Source organism: Sminthopsis crassicaudata, chromosome 3 (assembly GCF_048593235.1).
Source record: "Sminthopsis crassicaudata isolate SCR6 chromosome 3, ASM4859323v1, whole genome shotgun sequence".
NCBI lineage: Eukaryota > Metazoa > Chordata > Mammalia > Dasyuromorphia > Dasyuridae > Sminthopsis > Sminthopsis crassicaudata.
In genome coordinates, this window is record NC_133619.1 from 512,523,435 (window position 1) to 512,545,986 (window position 22,552).

The 22,552-nt window shown below is 34.9% G+C and overlaps 1 protein-coding gene across 1 annotated transcript in view; it reads right to left on the reverse strand.

Annotated features, from left to right (window-relative positions):
- XRRA1 (X-ray radiation resistance associated 1) overlaps nucleotides 1–22,552 on the reverse strand; it is a 143,241-nt gene that overhangs the window by 74,790 nt on the left and 45,899 nt on the right.

Consider the following 22,552-nt stretch of genomic DNA (forward strand, 5'->3'; position numbering starts at 1 on the left):
GAGAAGGAGCTCTTTTAGCAATGATGCCCTAAGGGAATAGCTTGGGAAAGAAACATCAGAAGGACTTCAGAGCTCTGAACCATGAGTTGTTTTGGCCACTCATCTAACTAGGAAAACAGGAGAGATTAGAATTTCAAAACTGAGGAACCTTGAGATCCAAAGCTTATGGATAGTAATTTGGCAATTTAATTTCTAAGATACAAATTCTCTTGAAACAATAAGGGGACAAAGCCCAATTTACTCAGTCCTTCTCTAAATAGTTTCCTTAACAGAATCCCATGTTAATACTGATTTACATGATGAGGCTTTTGTAAAGCTTCTTAAAAAATAGTCATAACACTTATACAGGTTAGTTGATATCCAGAGCTTTTCTCCATTTCTCATCCTGCTGATCCTCTCCCATTAATCAGGTAAATGAAGAACTATGTAGGACTAAAGTCCCAGGCTTTGAGCCAGAGGCTAAAACCAAAAAGTAAAGTCTGTGTTACTTGACTGTTTCTTAAAACTTTGGTTCACAACTGGGATTTCTGCTCAAGTTAAACTATGAAGATAGATACTAGAATAAAAACAAAATATTCAGTGAAGTAAATGTCACTGAAATGAAATGGCAGCTCAATTCCTAGGTCCTAAATTGAATGCCAATCACCAAATGGCCAATAAAACAAAGCTAGAATGCTTACTTTCTCGGTTTACATACTAAAAAGTATATACATACATAAAAAATACTATACATACAGAGAAAGCTAGCATTTACTCTAATGCAAGAATAACATGTAAAAATCATTAAGGAGATACCCTCTATCTTTAAACTACATATTCCCTGGGGAAAAGGGATGCATGCAGTACTGTTAAATATAGGGTTTTCCATAGTCCTGTGACAAAAACTTATCAGGTCAATTCTCTGTGTGTCTACTTGACTTCAGGCAATGTATTAGTAAAATTTTGCCACTTTGCTTCTGCAAATATGCAGAGGACAGAATGTCACACTTCTTGCTTACGTGATTGTTGGCTAAGTTCTTTAATAAATTTGGCCTTTGATTTCCAGATCAATAACATGAGAGAGTTTGAATAGATGGCCTTCCTTCTAGTTGTGCTATTATCTGAGGAAAATGCTTTGGACTTTAGTTTCCTTGTCTGTAAAATGAGTGGGTGAGACTAGATGCTCAAGAATACTAAGGAACCCTCCATTTCTAAATCTACAGCCCTAAGCCACCTATAGTAGCACAGTGCTGGGCCTGAAGTCTGGAAGATTCATCTTCCTCAGTTCAAATCTGACTCAGACACTTAATAGCTATGCGACCCTTGGAAAGTCACTTCACTTTGCCTCAGTTTCCTCATCTGTCAAATGAGCTGGAGATGGAAAATCACTCCATTATTGCCAAGAAAACCCCAAATGGGGTTATTGAACTGATTCAACAACAAAAAATATTCATGGATAAGAATGGTATGGATAAGGCACTAGGTTGTAGAAGCCAGATTCAGACTGATTTTACTCAGTCAGCAAAAGAACCACTTAAGGGTTTTGAGAAAAGTAGTAAGCTAAGCTTCTGCATGCATTGTGTGGAATGTGTAGGACAGATTGAAGGGTCAAGAGAGTAAAAGTATCTTGTTCCTCTGAACTTCTGAAATTCCAATCTTAGTCATGTGGGTTAACTAGGTCATCTGTCTTCTCCAAGTATCACTTTGGAGAGTTTGGACTACAAGCTTAAAAAGGACTCAGAAGATCTAAGTCTGAGTTATACCTTGTCCTTTTGCTAGCTCTGTAACTTTGGGGCAAAACCTTTTTTTTTTTTTTAACTTCCCTTAGCTTTGGTTTCCTAAAATTGAAATTTTCCCTACCTACCATGTAAAGTTGTAGTAAGGAACAGTAAAACAATAGATGTAAAAGATTTTTGTAAATAAATGCTAGAAAAATACAAAAGCAAATTAATAATCATTCAACATAAACCTATTATGTACCATGCACAGTGATTGGATAGCTCCTACCCTCGAAGCTTACAATTTATTACTAAATTTCCTCTGCAAATGAAGCCCAAAAGTCAGGCTGTTCTGTCCTGTTTTGTTCTAGCCTACATGATGTTCTCATGCTCTAGGAACTTGGGCTAGTCATTTTTTATTTGTGGTTCTCCATTTCCTTATAGATAAGAAAGGACCAGATGATGTTCAAGATCCTTACAGATCTAATGTTGCATTCTGAAATTAATATTCTATATTTTATTAGCATTCTAAGTTTAACATTTTATGTTCTAGACTTCTGGGTCATGTGGCTACTACCAAGAGATGTAGAACTTTCTTCAATTCTCAAAGCCACTCAAAATTCTCCAAAACATGAATCGTATTCCAGAGATAAATCAGTTCCAGCTATTTCCATGTTTTAGGACACCAAGAACCCTAATAAGGTAAAAACTTAACTAGCCTCTAAGAATGGCAATAGTCTCTAACCCCCAACAAGCATTCACTCAGCACTGTCTCTTCTACCGGTCAACTGACCATCAGCTTCTGGCAACAGAGCTACACAAACCAACCCATGTGCTTGCAACACAGGTCAATTTTCTACTTTAATAATTCTTTCCTCTTCTCAGTGCCCCAGAGATGAGTATTCCAAGCCACAAACATTTTCTTAGGTTGCACTAGCTGCGTGGCAGTGTTCTTTGCCTTAATAAAACTTTGCAGGAGAGTGGAGGAACAAAAGGATATAGCAGGGCATGTGTCCACATATGTAACAAAGCTCAATTCTACATGCTAATCTCCTCCTCCTCCTAGTGCAAACTTCAAGACATTTAAAATTAAGACAGTTAAATTTAAGAATTCCATTAAGAGACAAAAAATCCTGCAAGTGACCATGAGGAAGACTTTCAAATATAAAGGAAGGGAAATTATCATAATACGAGGCTATATTGCAGTCACCAGAAAATATAAGCGGGAATGGAATGATGTTTTCCAAAGAGCAATGAAGTTCAAGATACATTTCATGGTGAACTTCCCTGTAAATATGAGTCTAATCATAAATGAATACAAATCAATGTTCAATAATTAAAAGCACTCAAAAAATTCTTGGAAAGAAAACCAGATCTGAAAAGATTATTTGCTTCTCAAGCATTCTGACAACAGAAATATAAAAAAATACATTAATCTAGAACAACAACAAAGTAAGAACAGAAAGACCATCTTCCCAAAGCTGCAGAGTTCCAGAGTCCAAAACAGCAAAAATTTGCTCAGATTTTAACAGCAGCATGCCAGTGTTCTGTGCTGCTGGGTCAGAGAATTAAGCCACAGAAGAGTATCACGTGTGGAGTATCATGTGCTGTTGTCTCCAGAAACTGCCGATAGCTCTCTGGGAGGAGATCTGCTGTCATTAACTGCCGCTAATTCTGACCTCGTGTAGAGACTCTTTCTCTCCCTCCAGAGAGCCACCCCAGGTCTGGCCCAGACAAGACTCTCAATCTTTCGAGTGCTGCCCTCTTTTATCCTCCCAGAGAATGGGCGTGGGATAACTCAAGGGCTTCTGGGAAAAATTACTTTAACCAATGAACTTGCTCCTCCTAACCATGCAAGCTCCTCCCCAAGAGTTCATAGGACTAAAAGACACCTAAAGGCCGGAACTAGAGAATTGTTGAGTACCGACTTAGCACTTAGTAAGAACCTAATATCTCATTATCTCATTAGCACTTAGTAAGAACCTAACAGTGGAGAACTGTGACATTTCTCTGAGCCTGAGAGAAAGTGCTCAGCATCAACTTGAGTCAATTCTGTTCTACTTCCAAGTCATTTGGGACTTAGTAAATTGAATTAATTAGTAAATTGGGACTAGTAAATTGAATTGCCTAGTTTGGGAGAAGGCTGAGACACATTGAGTTCTAGCCCCAAGAAAACTACCAACAGAGAGAGAAAGGAGTCACTAAGTGAGCAATAGGGCAAAATATTTTTTTTTAAAATATATATATATGTGTGTGTGTGTATATATGTATATATATATATATATATATATATATATATATATATATATATATATATATATATATATATATATATATATACATAGTTTAAAAATCTTGAAAACAGGCAGGGGAAAACCAACAGGGAAGACATTAACAACAACAACAACAAAATATGACTTCTATCTTGTAAAAGAAACTTATCTTGTAAGCATCGATGGATAAATACTGCAAAAGAAAGGAACTGATTTAAAACTTGATAAAGTAGAAGATTATGTGGATTTTGAAAACAACAGGGGAATCATCATAACATGCTATTCCTGAATGGTTTAAAAGAGAAATGAAAAATTTTAAAACTAAATTTTTTGATTTGCACAGAAATAATTGACAGAAGAGAATTGACAGAACAAAAAAAAACTTGAACCACACCAATGTCATACCAAAGAAACAAACAAAAAGCAAAGGATACCTGATTAGGAATACAAATACATGGAAGCAAAGGACAATCTGAAAAAAAGAGAAACAAATAGTGATAACATTAAAAGAAATTACTAATTTAAAAGTTCTTTCACAAATAAAACAAATATAGCCAAGATTTGAAAATGGAAAAAAAAAATTATAGAGTTTCTGAGATAAAGATCTCACCTCTCAAATATATAATACTCATCTCAAATATATAATTTCTAAGAACATGAATCATTCTCCAATTGATAAATGGTCAAAGGATATGAACAGGCAGTTTTTGATGAAAAATATCTATGAAAAATGGTCTAAATCATTATTGATTAAAGAAATGCAAATTAAAACAACTTTAAGATATTTTACTTGTGTCAGATTGGCTAAAATTAGAATGGGGAAATGATAAATATTTGAAAGCAATTGGGGAAAATTTTTAAATCTTATTTTTAATACATATTGTTTTATAAATTATATTGGGAGAAAAAATCAGAACAAAAGAGAAAAATCATGGGAGAGATTAAAAAAAAACAGAAAAAAGAAGTGAACATAGCATGTATTAATTTATATTCAGTCTCCTTAGTTCTTTTTCTGTTTGCAGCTAGCATTTTCTGTTCCAAGTCTACTGGGATTGCTTTGGATCCATGAACCACTGAGAAGAACCAAGCCTTTCATCACTAATCATAGCACATTCTTGCTGTTATTATGTACAATGTATTCCTGGTTCTGCTTGTTTCGCTCAGCATCAGTTCATGTAAATCTTTTTCAGGCCTTTCTATAATCAGCTTGTTAATTTTTTATAGAAAAAATAATACTCCATTACCTTCATGTACCATAACTTGTTCAGCCATTCCCCAATTGATGGGCATCCACTCCTTTCCCAATCCTTTGCATCACAAAAAGAGCTGCTTCAACATTTTTGCACATATGGGTCCTTTTCCCTCCTTTATGATTTCTTTGGGATACAGACCCAGTAATGGCACTGCTAGGTCAAAAGGTATGCATAGTTTGATAGCCCTTTGGGCTTAGTTCTAGATTGCTCTCCAGAATAGTTGGATCATTTCACAACTTCACCAACAATGCATTAGTATCAATTGGGAAATTTTTTTGATGGAATACTGTACTAATCCAACCATTTGGAGAGCCACATGGAATTGTGCCCAAAGAGTTCTAAAACTGTGTAGACTACAATTTTGGTTGACCAGCAATCTGCTTTTTGACTAGCAAATGACTATTATGTCTTTCCCAAGGTGATCAAGGAAAGGGGAAGAGAACCTATGTGTTCTAAAATATTTATAGCAGCCCTCTGTGATGATAGCAAAGAACTGGAAATTGAGGATATCTCCCTCAATAGGGGAATGGCTTAAAATTTGTGGCATATGATTATGATGGAATATTGTGTTTTAAAAAATGATGAACAGGTTGATTTTGAAAAAATATGATAAGGCTTGCATGAAATAATGAAGAGTGAAATGAGGAGAAACAAGAGAACATTGGATACAGTAATTGCAGTATTGATTGATGAATAACTGTGAACAATTAATTTAATTTGAGTATTATAAATATTCAAATCAACTACAAAGGATCTAAGAAGGAAGATGCTATCTATCTCTAGAAAAAGAACTGATAAACAGAAGTATGCATAGTATGGTTTTACATATACACAAATATATACACATATATGTGTATGTATATGAAATGGTGGTCTTCTCTCATGAAGAATGGAGAGGGAAGAGGGGAGAGAGAGAGACTATTTGGACCTTAAAATATAAAAAAAAAAAAATAATTAAAAAAATAATAAAAGCTTTACATGAAGCACCCACTCCCCAACTCCAAAGCACGCTTTCCAAGCAACAACAAAAAAATATATTGTATAAAAAGCAGGATTCATGAGAAAACTTAAAAATTATAGGTCTCCCAGAAAAACATGAAAAGTCATGCCAGAAATAATACAAGAAAATTGGCTAGGATTTCTGAAACAGAAAACAAAGGACCAATTGAAAGGATCCAGAGAGCACATTCAAAAAAAACAAAAAACAAATCCACAAAAATCAAGGGTGCACCAGAGAACCATGGGAACAGTGTGTGGAACACAACATAGCATTCTCACTCTCTCTGTTATTTGCTTGGATTTTATTTCTTAGTTTTTCTTTTTCTTCCTTCTTGATCTGATTTTTCTTGTGCACCAAGATAACTATACATATATATATATATGTGCATATATATATGTGTGTGTATATATATTTTCATATGTATATGAATATATATATATACACATACATACATATATTGGATTTAACGTGTATTTTAACATATTTAACATGTATTGGACTATCTGCCAGCTAGGGGAGGAGGTGGGGAGAAAGAGGGGAAAATTTGGAACAAAAGGTTTTGCAAGGGTCAATGTTAGAAAAATTATCCATGCATATGCTTTGTAAATAAAAAGCTTTAATTAAACCAAAAACAAACAAACAAACAAAAAAACATGGGTGCAAACTTCAAGACTCATAGTGCTTAAATTTGAAGATTCCTTTGAGAAACAACAAATTCTGCAAGTGACTAGGAGAAAGCCCTTGAAATATAAAGAAATACAATATTACTCTATAGTCATCATAAAATGCAGAAGGGAATGGAATAATGATTATGTTCCAAAGAAAAATAGAGTTCAAGATGTAGCCCAAGAGGAACTATCCTGAAAATATGAATCTAACTATAAATGAAAATGGATATTGAATAATAAAAGAGACTTAAAACATTCCTATAGAGAAAACCAGATTTGAAGAGATTATTTGCTTTTCAAGCTCCCTAGACAATGGAAATACAAAAAAGGTAAACAATTACATTAATCTAGGATGACAACAACAGCAAAATAAGAACAGAGAAACCAGAAAAAGACTGCTTTCTAAATATGCAGAGGAGAAAAAGGTGAAAGTAGAAGCAAAATCAAAGAGATGGTAGAGAAATAGGCCTGAAATATGATAAACTAAACCTTACAATGTTTCACCCATAGGTGAATCAATTACTAAATAACATAATAGGAGGATGCATAAAAAAGAGGAGAAGTGGAAGAAGAAAGAGAGGAATATATGATACATAAAGAACTAAAGAAGGAAGTGGAAAAGGAAACCCTTCCAGTATCTTTACTAAGAAAACTCTTAATAAGGTCACAAAGAGTTAGACACAAATAAAAGAAAAAAACCAAAATAAACAAACCATATTTGTATGTGTATGTATACATATGTAAAGATATATGTATATATATACACACACATATAGCACAGATATACATACATACATATCTAGTTTCCTAATTAACTTTTGGTATCCATTAGTTTGAATTGCATGTAGGGAAAATATAGAGCTTGACTTCCATTAAATGAATAAATTCTGCTTTCAAACACTAGGCAGAAATCACTAATCAAATAGTAAAGCATTTATTTGAAATGTACTAGAGAAGTAAACAACAGAGGAAAAATATCCAAACAAGCCATGAAGCAGAAATTATTCCTAGCCCCTATAATCATTTAAGACCCACTTTCCACAGGCTCACCTACTAGTGGAGAAAAAGAAGCATTTCCCTCCTGCAGTTTCCTAGGCCTTGAAATGAAGGAGGGCTGCCTTGGGTTATGAGCAGAATTGTTCTGAAAGCCTTTTTCTCTTTAAGCCATGAATTGCTAAAGGTCCAGTTCTAAAGCTGTCACTCTCCCCCCCCCTTTTTGGATTTTGTGGAACGTTTGCAGAGAGCTGTCACAAGAATCACTGGAGAAAATACAACTACAGAAATAATGACCAGACATCTGGCTAAGGAAAATGCTAATGAGGTTTGCAGAAGAATTATATGGGGACTACATAAATATGCTTCTTTAGAGGAGATCATAACACGCTGTGCCATAGTGGGCACAAATACTTATTATACCCAGACTATGATGAACATGGGAAGACAGGGTTGGCAAGGGACTTCTAAAGAAACTCACTGATGTGTTAAATGTGAAAAAATTGGACATCTAAGAGCTCAGTGTAGATATGGAGATACAGTGAGAAGACAGGCTGAAAGAAGACCTAAAACCCTATGTCCAAAATGCCACAAGGGCTTCCACTGGGCCTCAGAATGTAGATTGACCCAGGGAAATAAGAGGTGGAGCCCAGATCCAAGACCTCAATCAAAAGACAGGTGGAGCATGATGGCAGCTGAGTTTACAGTCAGAGAGTCTTTAGGTCAGGACTCTGATATGATCTATCAGCTGAAAAGTAATCACATGGCAGAAAAGGATTACATGATCAACCAACATAAAAGCAATCAGATAACAGAAAGGGATTATACCTAGGGGGAATATAGGCCTTTTAAACCAATAGGGCAGTGTCCAGGGCAAACAGCTCCAATGTAATTGCCAGATGAAGGGAAGAGATATAGACAGTGGTAAATAGAAAGGAATTAGATAGGTTAACTGCCTGGGAGAGAGAGTTTGCTTGTATTTTTATAGAAAGAGAAGGAAACAGATGGGGAAGGAAACACATGGATGGCAATGAGCACCTGGAGAGAGACAGAAAAGGAGAAAAACCTCAAAACAAAGGAGAAGATCTAAAAAACATCTGACACTGAAAGAGCATGGCTGATGATAAAGACTATTGTAGGACTTGAAAACCAGCAGGAATTATTGGATTCCCTAACACAAGATGAGACTGTTACAGGACTTGAAAATCAGAAAAGATCATTGGATTCCTTAGGATGAAAAATTGTTGATGAGACTATTGTAGGACTTCAAAACTTGCAGGAATTATTGGATTCCTGGCACATGAACTAATGGACAATGGATTCCTTTTGGACTATTTCTAGGACTTATGGATATGTATAATTCCTCATGTGTTATGTTACTATGTGCTTATATAATTTGTGTAACTATGTGTAGTATCTCCCATATTGATGGATTTATGTATACCTGTTTCAAGTGAGCCCCTTCAGAAGCCTGCTAATCTGATTTGATTTCCCATTTCCTTTGGTGTTTTCATTTCCCTGAGAAGTCTGGGAGGGTGTCACCACCTCCTTTTGATGATGTTTTCACTTCTTTTTTGAGCAGTCAGGGAAAGTGTGATCACCTTCTTTTTTGGGGTTCTCACCTCCTTGAGAAGTCAGGGAGGTTATGATCACCCTATGTTCTAAATCAAAAGAAAGGGGGAGATGTTAGGATTCTTACAAGGTGCTAAGTCACTGGAATGGATAGAGACAATAATTATCTAATTTAGCGTGGTTCAGTATGATTGATCTGATCCTAGAAGGAGATGCTACGGGCCAGAACTTGAAACAAGGTACTGAGTGGAATTGAGGAGACAATGGTTAAATCTAATTTAGCACTGATTTAATCCTACAACAAATAATGGTTTCCTAGTGATGCAATGATTGGTGTGTACTCAGTGTGCAGCATATAAGCAAGAAGCTCTTAGGGCCAAGGGTGACTTTGAGAGATTCAGAGTCAGGATTCAGTCAAGGAGATTCACAAGTTGGGCAGAATAAAGGAAGACAAAGAAGTGGTGGCAGGCTGTTCTGTGGAAAACACTGAAACCAAGATCCAGAAAGTCTCCAGAAAACCTGAACCCCAAGTGAAAGAGAAGACTTGGAAAGAGACAGCAAAGGATTTGGACTCCTGGCTGCATTTGGGATTACTGAACTGAACTGAAACTAAGACTGCTTCCAGAAGTTCCCCAAGAGATCTGTGTCCAGAGAATTATTACAATTTAGAGAAAAGAACATTACATGCAGCAAACAATAAGAGAATTTCATTCAATAATTTATTTTTAATCACTTATGTTTAAGAAATTGTGATGGGAACAGTAAGGGTTAACAAAAAATATAACAATCATTCTCTCCAGAGAATTTATAGTCTGATACAAAAAAAGGAGAAACCTCCAACAAGAAATGAATAATCACGTAAGAACTAAATAACAAGACAACGAATATAAGAAGGTTTATGGGATAATACATTGTTGGACTTAAAATCAGAAAATTTAGGTACAAGTCCCACCTTTGCTGCTAACTAGCAATAAGACCCTGCCTGATCCTATAACCTTCATCAGATTCAGTTTTCTCATTAGTTATAGTATTGAACAGACAACAAGCTTCAGAATCAGGAAGATAGAGTCTTTCTATGTGCCATCAGCCAAATTACCAACCTCCTAGAGTTTCATAAAGTTTTCTTAAGACTAAATTATAGACGAATTCCAGATCTACATATGCCAGTGTGGAGTGTCCCCACCATGGATATTCCTCACATTGGAGGAATAACAATTCCTGATCCCCCAAATCTAGGAATAATAATAATATACCCACTTCCAATCCCAGTGTTGCTGTAAAGCTCAAATGCATTATGGATTTTCACATGCTACACTATATAAATGGAAGACATTATTGATCATGATACAACATATGATAGAAGTTAGGGGGAAGAAGAGTAAATAAGCATTTTCATAGAACATTCTATGTATCCCAAACTGTGCTGAGACCAATTACATTTGCTCTGCACAAATCCTTTGGGGGGGGGTAGTGTTATTATTATTATCCCTTTATAGTTGAGGAAAACTGAGGCAAAAAGAGCCTAAGTGACTTGCCCAGGATCACAGAGTTACAAAAAGTCTGAGATCAAATTTGAATTTAGGCCTTCCTGACTACTGATCTGGCCACTTACCTGCCTATAATGTAAACAATCATTGCTCATGAATGACGACTTCTATTGTGGAAATAAAAATGTGTCATGGATAGCTAAGTGGTACAGAGAGTGCTGGCCCTGGCAAGAAGACGTAGTTTCCTGAGTTCAAAACTCATCTCAGATACTTGCTAGCTACTGGGTAAGTCACTTAACCTTAATTGCCTCAGTTTCTTTATGTATAAAATGAGCTGGAGAAGGAAAAGGCAAATATTTTCCCCAAGAAATCAGACATAACTGAATAATAACAAAACACAAAATGTCCTAATGGAATGAGACTGGGACTTGGATTCAGAAAATCTGTGTCTGAGTCCCAGCTTTGGGAATAGCTGAGTGACATTGTTACTACTCCCCTTCTGAGCTTCTTTTTCCTTATCTGCAAAATGGTCATCATGTTGTAGTTAGGATCAAATGACATCATGTTTGTAAAGAACTTTCTCACTAATAATCTCTGATTATAAATAACTGTAAGTTATTAGTTATTGGATCAAAGAAGTGATACAGAAAATGACATATGATTTCAGAGGGGCAAAACCATCACCAAAGGCTTCATGGAGAAAGTGGGACCAGCGGTGAACCTTAAAGGATGGAAATGAATAGAAAGCATAAGTGGAGAGAAAGGGGTAGAGCATTCTGAATAGGGAAAGAGTAAAAGTCATGATTTGGAGATGGGAATGACTCTGGGGCATGTGAGAGACACAGTAGAAAGTCTAGTTCAAGTTCATTTAGAACAGTAGCAAGTAATAAAATTGAAAATATTCAAGATAATGTTCAACACTTACTTAGATGGCAACTGGTCTGCTAATTGCCTAACATTTGTTAGTCTTTCTTCCCCTAATTTATCTCTTTATTTTTAGTGGTATTTTACTTTTTCCAATTACACATAAAAACAATTTTTAACCTTCATTTTAAAATGTTTTGAGTTTGGTACTATCACCCTCCCTTCTTCAATATCCCCTCCATAAGATGATTAATAATTTAACATGGGTTATATATGATCTATCATGCAAAACATATTTCTATAATAGTCAAGTTGTGAAAGAATGTGTAAAAAGATAAGTCTCAAGAAAAACAAAGTGAAAATAGTATGCTTTGATCTGCACTTGGACTCTTATCAGTTCTTTTTCTTAATGTGGATAGTATTTTCCATCATGAGTCCTTTAGAATTGTCTGGGATCGTTTTATTGCTGGGAAGAGCTAAATCATTCATAGGTGATCATCATATAATATTGTTGATCCTGTGTATACTGCTTGTATATACTGCTTTACTACTTCTGCTCACTTCACTTGGCATCAATTCATATAAAACTTTCCATGTTTTTTTTTCTGATATCCACCTGTTCATCTCTTAGCACAATGGTATTATATTACATTCATATACCACATCTTGTTCAGCTATTCCCCAAACGATAGGCATCTCCCCAATTTCCAATTTCTTTTCACCACAGAGCTGCTTTTTCTACATGTTGGTCTTTACCCCTTTTTGTGATGTCTTTGGGATACAGATCTAATAGTAATATTGCTGGACCCAAAAGTTTGCAGTTTTATAGCCCTTTAGGCATAGTTCCAAATTGCTCTCCAACAATACATGTCTTAAATTTTCCCACATCCTCTTCAAATTTATCATTTTTTGTCACGTAGATCAAATTGAGAAGCATGAGATAATCTCTAGGAGTTGTTTTAATTTGTATTTCTCTAATCAAAAGTGATTCAGAGCATTTCATATGACTATAGATAGCTTCGATTTCTTCATTTGAAAACTATTCATGTCTATTCATATGCTCATATCCTTTGACCAATTATCAATTGAAGAATGACTTGTATACTTAAAGTTTTGGCTTCATTTTCTATATAGGAGAAATTAAGCCTTGTTTAGAGATATTTGCTATAAAACTGCTTCCAAGATTTCTGTTTTCCTTCTAATCTTGGTTTCATTGCTTTGGTTTGTGCAAAAACCTCTTTAATATAATCAAAATTATCCATTTTAAATTTCATAATTCTCTGTCTCTTGTTTGGTTATAAATACTTCTCTTCTTCATAGATCTGGCAGGTAAACTATCCCTCGCTTAGTATAATCCTTTATGGCTAAATCATGTACCTCATTATGACCTCATCTTAATATATAGTATAAGATGTTGATCTATCCCTAGTTTCTGCCATATTGTTTTCCAGTTTTCCCAGCCATTTTTGTCTTATGGTGAGTTTTTATCCCAGAAGCTGGGGTCTTTGGGTTTATCAAATACTAGATTACTATGGTCACTTACAACTGTTTAGTATCCTTAATATTGTCTACTGAGTCACCACTCTATTTCTTAGACAGTACCAGATAGTTTTGATGGTTATAGCTTTATAATATAGTTTGAGATCTAATATGTGTTGGTTTACCTTCCTTTGCATTTTTTCCCATTAATTTCCTTGACATTCTTGACTTTTTATTCTTCCAGATGATTTTTGGTGTTATTTTTTCTAGGTGTATAAAATCATTTTTGGTAATTTGATTGGTATGGCACTGAATAAGTAAATAACTTAGGTAGAATTTTCATTTTTATTATACTGTTTTAACTTACTCATGAACAATTAATATTTTCTTTTGACAGACAATTCCCTAAAAGATAAAATCAAGGCTCTTTTGTGGATCTTGACTTTTAGGTAGTCCAGTAATATTTAAATTATCTCTCCTAGATCTATTTTTCTGGTCATTTTTTTCCAATAAGATATTTCACATTTTCTTCTATTTTTTCATTCTTTTAATTTTGATTATTTCTTGATGTTTCATAAAGACTTTAGTTTCCATTTATCCAGTTTTAACTTATAAAGAATTATTTCCTTTTCCATTTAGCCAATTCTGCGTTTCAAGAAATTTTTACCTTCATTGGATTGGGCCTATTCTGTTAAGGTGCTACTTTTTTGCCTCCCTTATCAAGCTATTGGCTCTTTTTTTTAATGATTTCTTTACATCACTTTTATTTCTCTTCCCAACTTTTCCTCTACCTATTTTACTTGATTTAAAAAATCCTTTTGAATTCATTCACCTGAGACCAATTTATACTTTTTTTTTAAGTCTTTGAATGTAGGAATTTTGACTATTTTTTTCTTGAATTTGCATCTTAATTTTCCTTGTCATCAAAATAACTTTCTACTGTAGTTAGAATTTTTCCTGTTGCTTGCTCATTAATCAGTCCATTTCTTGACTTTTAATTCTATGCTAAAGTGAGACTCTGCTTCAGAAGTGGGGGAAGCACTGTTCCAAGCTACAAATTTTTTTGTCCAGCTGTTTTCAGAGGTACTTCTGGGTTCCTGTAAGTTTTTGGCTTTTCCAAAGTAGTGTGATCTAGGGAGAGGTGCGTTTACTACTCTCCTGACCTGTGCAGAGATTTGTGAATGACCACACGCACTCTTTTCAACCTTGGAATTGTGACCAGGGTCTCTTTTCTGTGTTCTCCTCCTAAGACCCAGAACTGCCACTTATTCAAGTACAGGCAATGCAATAGAGTTCTGCCACTGGTGCCAACAAAGCAACCCATGTAATTCTTCTTCTGTCCCACTATCTGATGCCCCTGCCATCTGTGGGCTGAGAGATCTGGAAATCACCACTGCTGCTACTGATTCAGCCATGCTATGGCCTGCTCCGGATTTGCTGTGCCCTGGTCTGCACTGGCACAGACTTCTTTTTCACCCTGATGCAACAGATCTTTCCTGCTGAACTTTTAAATGGTCTTGGCCTAGAAAAAGTTTCACTCTATCTTTTCGTGGGTTCTGCCACTCTAGAATTTGTTTATAGAGTCATTATTAAGGGTATTTGGTGGGATTTGGAAGATGGCATAGGTGAGTCTCAACATTTACTCAGCCAAAGTATGGCTCTGCCTTGATATTTTGCCAGTTATTTAGATCTTTATCTGTATGAAAAATGTTTTGTAATTGTGTTCATGTAGTTTCTGAGCTTGTCTTAGCAGGTAGATTCCCAAATATTTTAAATTGACTATTTTAAATAGTATTTCACTTTCTATCATTTGTTGCTGGACTTTGTTGGTAATTTATGTGTTTTATTTCATATTCTGCAACTTTGCTAAAATTATTTTAAGTAGTTTTTTAGTTGATTCTCTACTCTCCAAGTATACCATTGTAACATTTGCAAAGAGTAATAGTTTTGTTTCCTCATTGCCTATTCTAATTCCCTTAATTTCTTTTTCTTCTCTAACTGCTATAACTAAATCTTCTAGTACAGTATAGTGGTGATAATGGACATCCTTGCTTCACCCCGATCTTCTTGGGAATGCTTTTAACTTATTTATGCTACATATGTTTGCTGATGGTTTTAGATTAAATACTAATCAGTTTAATGAAAACTCCATTGATTCCTATACTTTCTGGTTTTATTTTAATAGAAATTATTTCTATTAAATATTTCTATTAAGTCACTTCTATTAAATTTCTAAATTTGTATTTTGTCAAAAGTTTTTTCTGCATATATAGATATATGTGATTTCTGTTGCTTTTATTAATGATATGGTCAATTATTTGAGTACTTTCCTAGTACTGAACTAGCCTTGCATTTCTGGTATAAATCCCACTAGGTCATAGTGTATGATCATAGTGATATATTGCTGTGATCTCCTTGCTAGTATTTTATTTAAAATGCTTGTATTAATGTTAGGGAAGTCAGGGAAGGGTCTATAGTTTTCTTTCTCTGTTTTTTATTTTTTCCCAGTTTAGGTATCAGCATCAATGTTGAATCATAATTTTATAGGACTCTTTTCCCAAATAAGTTATATAGTATTAGAATTGTTCTTTAAATGTTTTGTAGAATTCACTGTCTGACTCTGGGGATTTTTTCTTAGGGAGTTTATTAATGGCTTGTTCAATTTTATTTTTCTAAGATAAGAGTTATTTAAGTGTTCAATTTCATCTCTTTTGTTAATCTGGCCAATTTATATTTTTATAAATATTATCCATTTCACTTAGCTTGTCAGATTTACTGGCATATGAATGGGCAAATTGTTTCCTAATGATTATTTAATTTCTTCTTCACTGGTAGCGAACTAATATTTTTTATTTTAATACTTGAAGTTTAGTTTTCTTTTTTAAAAATCAAATTAATCAGTGGTTTATCTTATTGGTCCCCTTTCCCCTTTAAAATCAATTCCTACTTTTTATTTATCAGCTTAATAATTTCCTAACTTTCAATTTTATTAATCTCATCTTTGCTTTTCAGGATTTACAATTTGGTGCTCAATTGACTATTTTTAAATTTGTTCTTTTTCAAGTTTTTTTCTTTTTTTTAATTGTGCACCTATTCATTGATCTGCTCTTTGTTTCATTGATGTAAAAATTTAGAGAAATAACTTCTTTTAAGTACAGATCTAGTTGTATCACATAAATTTTGGTATGTTGTCTTATTGTAATCATTCTCTTTAATGAAATTATTTTGTTCTTTGACCTGTTTATTTTTAAACTACTACCTAGTTTCCAGTTAGTTTTAATTTTATCTTAACACTGCCATTTATTTAACATAATGTTTATTGCATTATAATCTGAAAAGATGCATTTAATGTTTCTACTTTTCTACGTTTTATTTTGAGGTTTTTATACTGTAATACGTGGAAAATTTTTGTGTGGATGCCATATGCTGAAAAAAAGCAATATTCTTTTTTATCCCCATTCAATTTTCTTCAGAGGTCTGTCATATTTAACTTTTAAAAAAAAATCTATTCACATCCTTAATTTTTTTCTTATTTTGTAGTTAGATCCATCTAGTTCTGAGAGAGGAAATTTGATGTCCCTCTTTAGTATTGTTTTGCTCTCTATTTACTCCTGTAACTCATTTAATTTCTCCTTTAGGAATTTGGATACTATATTGTTATGGGCCAGAACTCTGAACTTGAAACAAAGGATTCTTACAAGGTACTAAGTCAGTGGAATTGACAGAGACAATAGTTATCTAATTTAGCATGGTTCAGTATGATTGATTTAATCCTACAACTTGAACTTGAAACAAGGTACTAAGTGGAATTGAGGAGACAAGGGTTAAATCTAGTTTAGCACTGATTTAATCCTGAAACAAATAATGGTTTCCTAGTGATTAAATGATTGGTTTATACTCAGTGTGGGGCATATAAACTAGGAGCCTCAGCCTGGATTCAGTCAGGGAGATTCAGAAGCCAGAGAAGGCAAGTGGGAGCTCAAGTTATTGAAACCAACGCCAGACTGAAAGGCTCTCCAGAAAGCTGCCCAGCCCCAGGAAGGAGATAATAAAGGATCTGGACTATAAGAAAGCTAACTGGGCAGCAGGAAAGGAGACCAGACTTGGAAAGGGAAAATCAAGGATTGGGCTTTAACCCCTGGCTGAACTGAAACGAAGGCTGCCTCCAGAGACCCCAAGAAAATCTCAACAAGAGGAGATTATATTTTAGAGAGAATATTACATTATGCCATATGTTTAGTATTGCTAATACTTCACTGTGTACAAAACAATGTATTTTCCTTCTGTTTTTTTTAATTAGATCTCTTTTTACTTTTGATTTATCTAAGATAATGATTGCTACTGCTACTCCTGATTTTTTTTTTTAATTTTAGCTGAAACATAATACAATCTGCTTCAGCCTTTTATCTTTACTCTGTGTGTGTATCTCTGTTTCAAATGTGTTCCTTGTAAACAACATATTGTAGAATTCTGGGTTTTGATCCATTCTGCCATCCATTTCCATTTTATGGGAAAGTTCATCCCATTCACATTCATAGTTATGATTGCCCATGTATATTTCCCTCCTCATTATTCCTCCTGTCTATTCTTCTTTTTCTCCTTTCACATTTTCCTTCCTCACCAACATTTTGCTTCTGACCACTATCTCCTCCAATCTTCCCTCCCCTCTGTCAGTCCTCCACCTTTACTTAACTCCTATCCTTCCCTCTACTTTCCTCCTTCCCCTCTATACCCAACTAATTGTATGTATTATTCCCTCTTTGAGCCAGTTCTGATGATTCAAGCAATGCCCACTCTTTCATCTTCCACTTAACTATAATAGGTCTTTCACAACTCTTCATGTGAGATAATTCACCTCCTTCTACCTCTCCCTTCCTTCTATTCCCAGTGTATTCCTTTCTCAACTCTTATTTTTTTCATGTCATCTCCTTAAAGTCACATTATACCCACACTCTATATCTATGTATATTCCTTCTAATTGCACCAATAATGATGTGCTTCTTAAAAATTCTAAGTATAATTTTTCCACATAGGTATGTAAACAATTTAACCTTATTGAATCCCTTATTTTCTCTTTACCTTTTTATGCTTCTCTTGAGCATAATTAAAATTGAAAATAATTTTTTTTTGTTCAGCTCTTGTCTTTTCATTAGGAAAACTTGAAAATCTTTAGTTTCATCGAATGGTCATTTCCCGTCCCCCTTAGGATTATCCTTAATTTTGCTGGGTAGGTGATATTTCATGGTAGTCCTAATTCCTTTGCCTTCTGGAATGATATATCCCAACCTCTCCAATCCTTTAATGTTGAAGCTTCTAAATCTTATATAACCCTGACTCTGGCTCTTTGATATTTGAATTCTTTCTTTCTGGCTGTTTGGAATATTTTTCCTTGATCTGGGAGTTCTGGAATTTGGCTGTAATATTACTAGAAGTTTTCATTTTGGGATCTCTTTCAGGAGGTGATCTCCAAATTCTTTCAATGTCTGTTTACCCTTTGCCTCTAAGATATCAGAACAGTTTTCTTTGCTAATTTCTTTGAGATGTCCAGGTCCTTTTTTCTTTTTGATCATGGCTTTCATGTAGCCCAATAATTTTAAAGTTATCTCTCCTGGATCTAGTTTCCCAGTTACTTGTTTTATTCTGATGTGGTAGGTACTTTATATTTTCTCTTATTTTTTTCCTTTTTCTTTAAGTCTCTATCTCATAGAGTCATTAAAGTCTACTTACCTAATTCTAATTTTTAAGGAGTTATTTTCTTTAGTTAGCTTATTTTCTATTCCATTTGGCCACTCCTTCCTTTCCTTCCTTTCCTGCCCTGGATGCTGCCTGCCCTGGACTATGTTCTCCCTTTATTCAAGAGAGATAGACCTTTCCTGCCAACCTTTCAAATTGTCTTGGGCTATATGATAGCATCCCCAAATTCCTTTCTTTCCTTCCTTCCCCCGCTTCCTTCCTTTTTCTCAATGAGGCAATTGAGGTTAAGTGACTTGCCCAGGATCACACAGCTAGGAAGTGTTAAGATTTGAACCCAGGTCCTCCTGACTTCAGGGCTGGTACTCTATCCACTGTACCACCTAGCTGCCCCCAACAATTCTACTTTTTAAGGAATGTTCTCTTCAGTAAATTTTTGTACATCTTTCTCCATTTTTTGTACTTTTTTTTATTGAACTGTTGAATTTTTTCATGATTCTCTTGCATCACTCTCATTTCTTTTCCTGATTTTTTTTCTACCTCTCTTATTTGATTTTTAAACTTGTTTTCGAGATTGAGAACAATTCACATTTTTCTCTGAGGCTTTGTATGTAGATATTTTAACATTGTTGTTCTCTTCTGAATTTGTGTCTTGCTTTTGTCACCACTTTATACAATTGAGGTTTTTTGTTTGTTTTTACTCTTTTCCATCTAGTTTGTTACTTTTAAAGTTGAGCTCTGCTCCTGGGATGGAAGGGACACTATCCCAAACTTCTTGTGATGAGGGCTGCAGGACTGGTGTTGCTCTGATGCTGACCTGATGTGGGACTTTGATGGCTCTCCTGGTGCTGTGTTGAGGCATGTTGGGAACCTGATACATTTTGCCTGTTTACCTGGCACTAGGATGTGGCTCAAGTCCTCCAAATTGGCTTGCTAAGGGAGGATCTTCTGCTGGCTTGCCAGGATGCTGCCTACCCTGGACTACGTTCTCCCTTTATTCAAGAGAAATAGATCTTTCCTGCCAACCTTTCAAATTGGAACTATATAATAGCACCCCAAAATAAATTTTACAATGGCAGAATCAAGAATGTCTTTTTCTTGATTCTGCCATTCTACAATATAGTTGTTTGGAATTAAATATGGAATAATTCAGCAATTTCCTGCTTACTCTGCCATCTTGGCTCCTGGAAGTCTCATGTTTGTTAGTCTTGAGGGTAAGATAATACATTATTTTCCCCATACCTGTTCCATCAATGTCATAAAGTTTGTTATTGTTCAAGTGTTTTCAGTGGTGTCTGATTCTTCTTGACTTCAATAGAGTTTTCTTGGCAAGGATACTGAAATGGTTTGACATTTCCTTCTCCAACTCATTTTACCAACTCATTTTATGAAGAAACTAAGGTAAACGGGGTCACATGGCTAATAAGAGACTGAGGCCAGATATGAACTCAGGAAACTGAGTCTTTTGGACACTAGGACTTGTACTCTAACTCTGTATCACCTAGCAGCCCCTTGTCACACAATCCAACAAACATAACAGTTTGTATATTACTCACCATTTCTTCCATTGGACTGTGAACATTTCAGGGCAGGACTGATTTTTGCCTTTTTTCATAGAGCTTAGCACAATGTCTGATAAATAGTAGGTGCTTAATAAATGCTTATTGGCTGTGTGGTTCACACACTTTCAAGTGCTATGTGAGTGAGTCAAATTGGAAAATAATAACAAAAACAGCATTTATCAAGAGTCCAAGCTCTGTGCTCAGTACTATCAGAAATGCAAAACTAATATAATGGTCCCTTCCCTCAAGGAATTCAATCAAATAAAGGCCTAAGACAGAAACACAATTAAAAATCACTAGAATATCATATATTAAATATATTAGATAGTTATAAAATGAAGTGCTATGTAAGATCTGAAGGACAAGGCTATTTTTCTGGACCATGGAGGATTTCCTGGAGGAGACATTTATCAGACTTTAAATAACGGGTAAGAATTTGACAGGTTAAGAGCAGGCCTGTAAGGGAATGAAAAATGTAACTGCACAAACACAGATCCATGGGGAGGAGGATACAAAATATGTTCAATGGACAGAGGGTTGTATAATATGGTTCAAAAATAAAGTGGCTGTCACTAGCTGTGTGACCCTCAGTTTCCTTAACTGTAAAATGACTGAAGAAGGAAATGACAAGCCACTCCAGTATCTCTTCCTAGAAAATGCCAAATAGGGTCACAAAGACTTGGACAAAACTAATCAATTAAACCAAAGCTTCTTAAACTGTGGGTCACATATAACTGAACGTGAGGGTTGCTAAAAATCTGACAGCAGTAAAAGGTATCAAATATTCCACCCAAGATTTAATTCCTTATATAAAAATAAATAAGCACATCTATCTTCAATAGTATGAAAATTTGCTTTTGTTTTTAATAAATAGTAAAATTATATGTATACCAAAGAATTATTTTAAAATAAATTTCTTTATGATTTATAATCAGTAAATATTTAAGTTATATATCTATATACTGGAGGTCACATAAAAATTTTTCAGAAGAAAAAGGAACATGAGGGGGAAAAGTTTAAGAAGCCCTGAATTAAACAACAAAAAAAAAGTGTGATAGATTGTGGAAAGCCTTGCCTCCTTGACTTAAGAAGTCAAAACTTTACTTGATAGGTACTAGGGAGCCACCGAGTTTCTGAGCAGGGGAATAATTATCAGTTCTATGCATAAGAAATATATTTTGGCAATACATGATAGATAGCTTATAGGGAGAAGTGTGAGAATAGGAAAAAGCAGGTCATATATTAGGAACTAGTGGTGTGACTTTTAATATGACTTTTTAGGCTTTTCATTAACTTGTATGACCTTAGGAAAATCATTATCAACATTTAGTGTTAGAATTCTTACAAGGTGCTAAGTCAGTGGAATTGAGGAGACAGTGGTTAAATCTAGTTTACCATTGATTTAATCCTACAACAAATAATGGTTTCCTAGTGATATAATGATTGGTGTATATTCAGTGTGGAACATATAAGGAGGAGCTCTCAGGGCCAGAAAGGATAAGCTCACTAGAAACTTTCTGAGGCTGAGACAGATTCATTCCATCATCCACCTTTGTTGTGGCTGGAGATTCAAGCACAAACCTTTGCATTTGGAGACATTTGGAGGAAGCTAGAGGCAGAGGCTAGCAGAGGCAAAGGACTAGTGACAAGAGCTCTCGGAACCAAGGAGAGAGATAGACCTCTAAGAAAGCTAACAGGGCCCAAGGAAGGAGACAAGATTTTGAAGGAGACAATAAAGGATTTAGACTTTAATCCTTGGCTGCACTTGTGATTAATGAGCTGAAACTAGGGCTGCCCCCAGAAACCTCCCAAGAAACTTGTTCTCAGAGAACATTATATTTTAGAGAAGAACATTACATCTTAGAATGAGAAGAAAGCTTTCTGATCTGAGAGTCAGTTAAAATCTCTTTAAGCTCTATATTTGTCAATAGTTTTCCATTGTTGTCTCCTAATCCCAAAGAAGTCTAGAGATTCTAATGATGACACTGAGCATCTTCTCCCTCAAATCCCCTT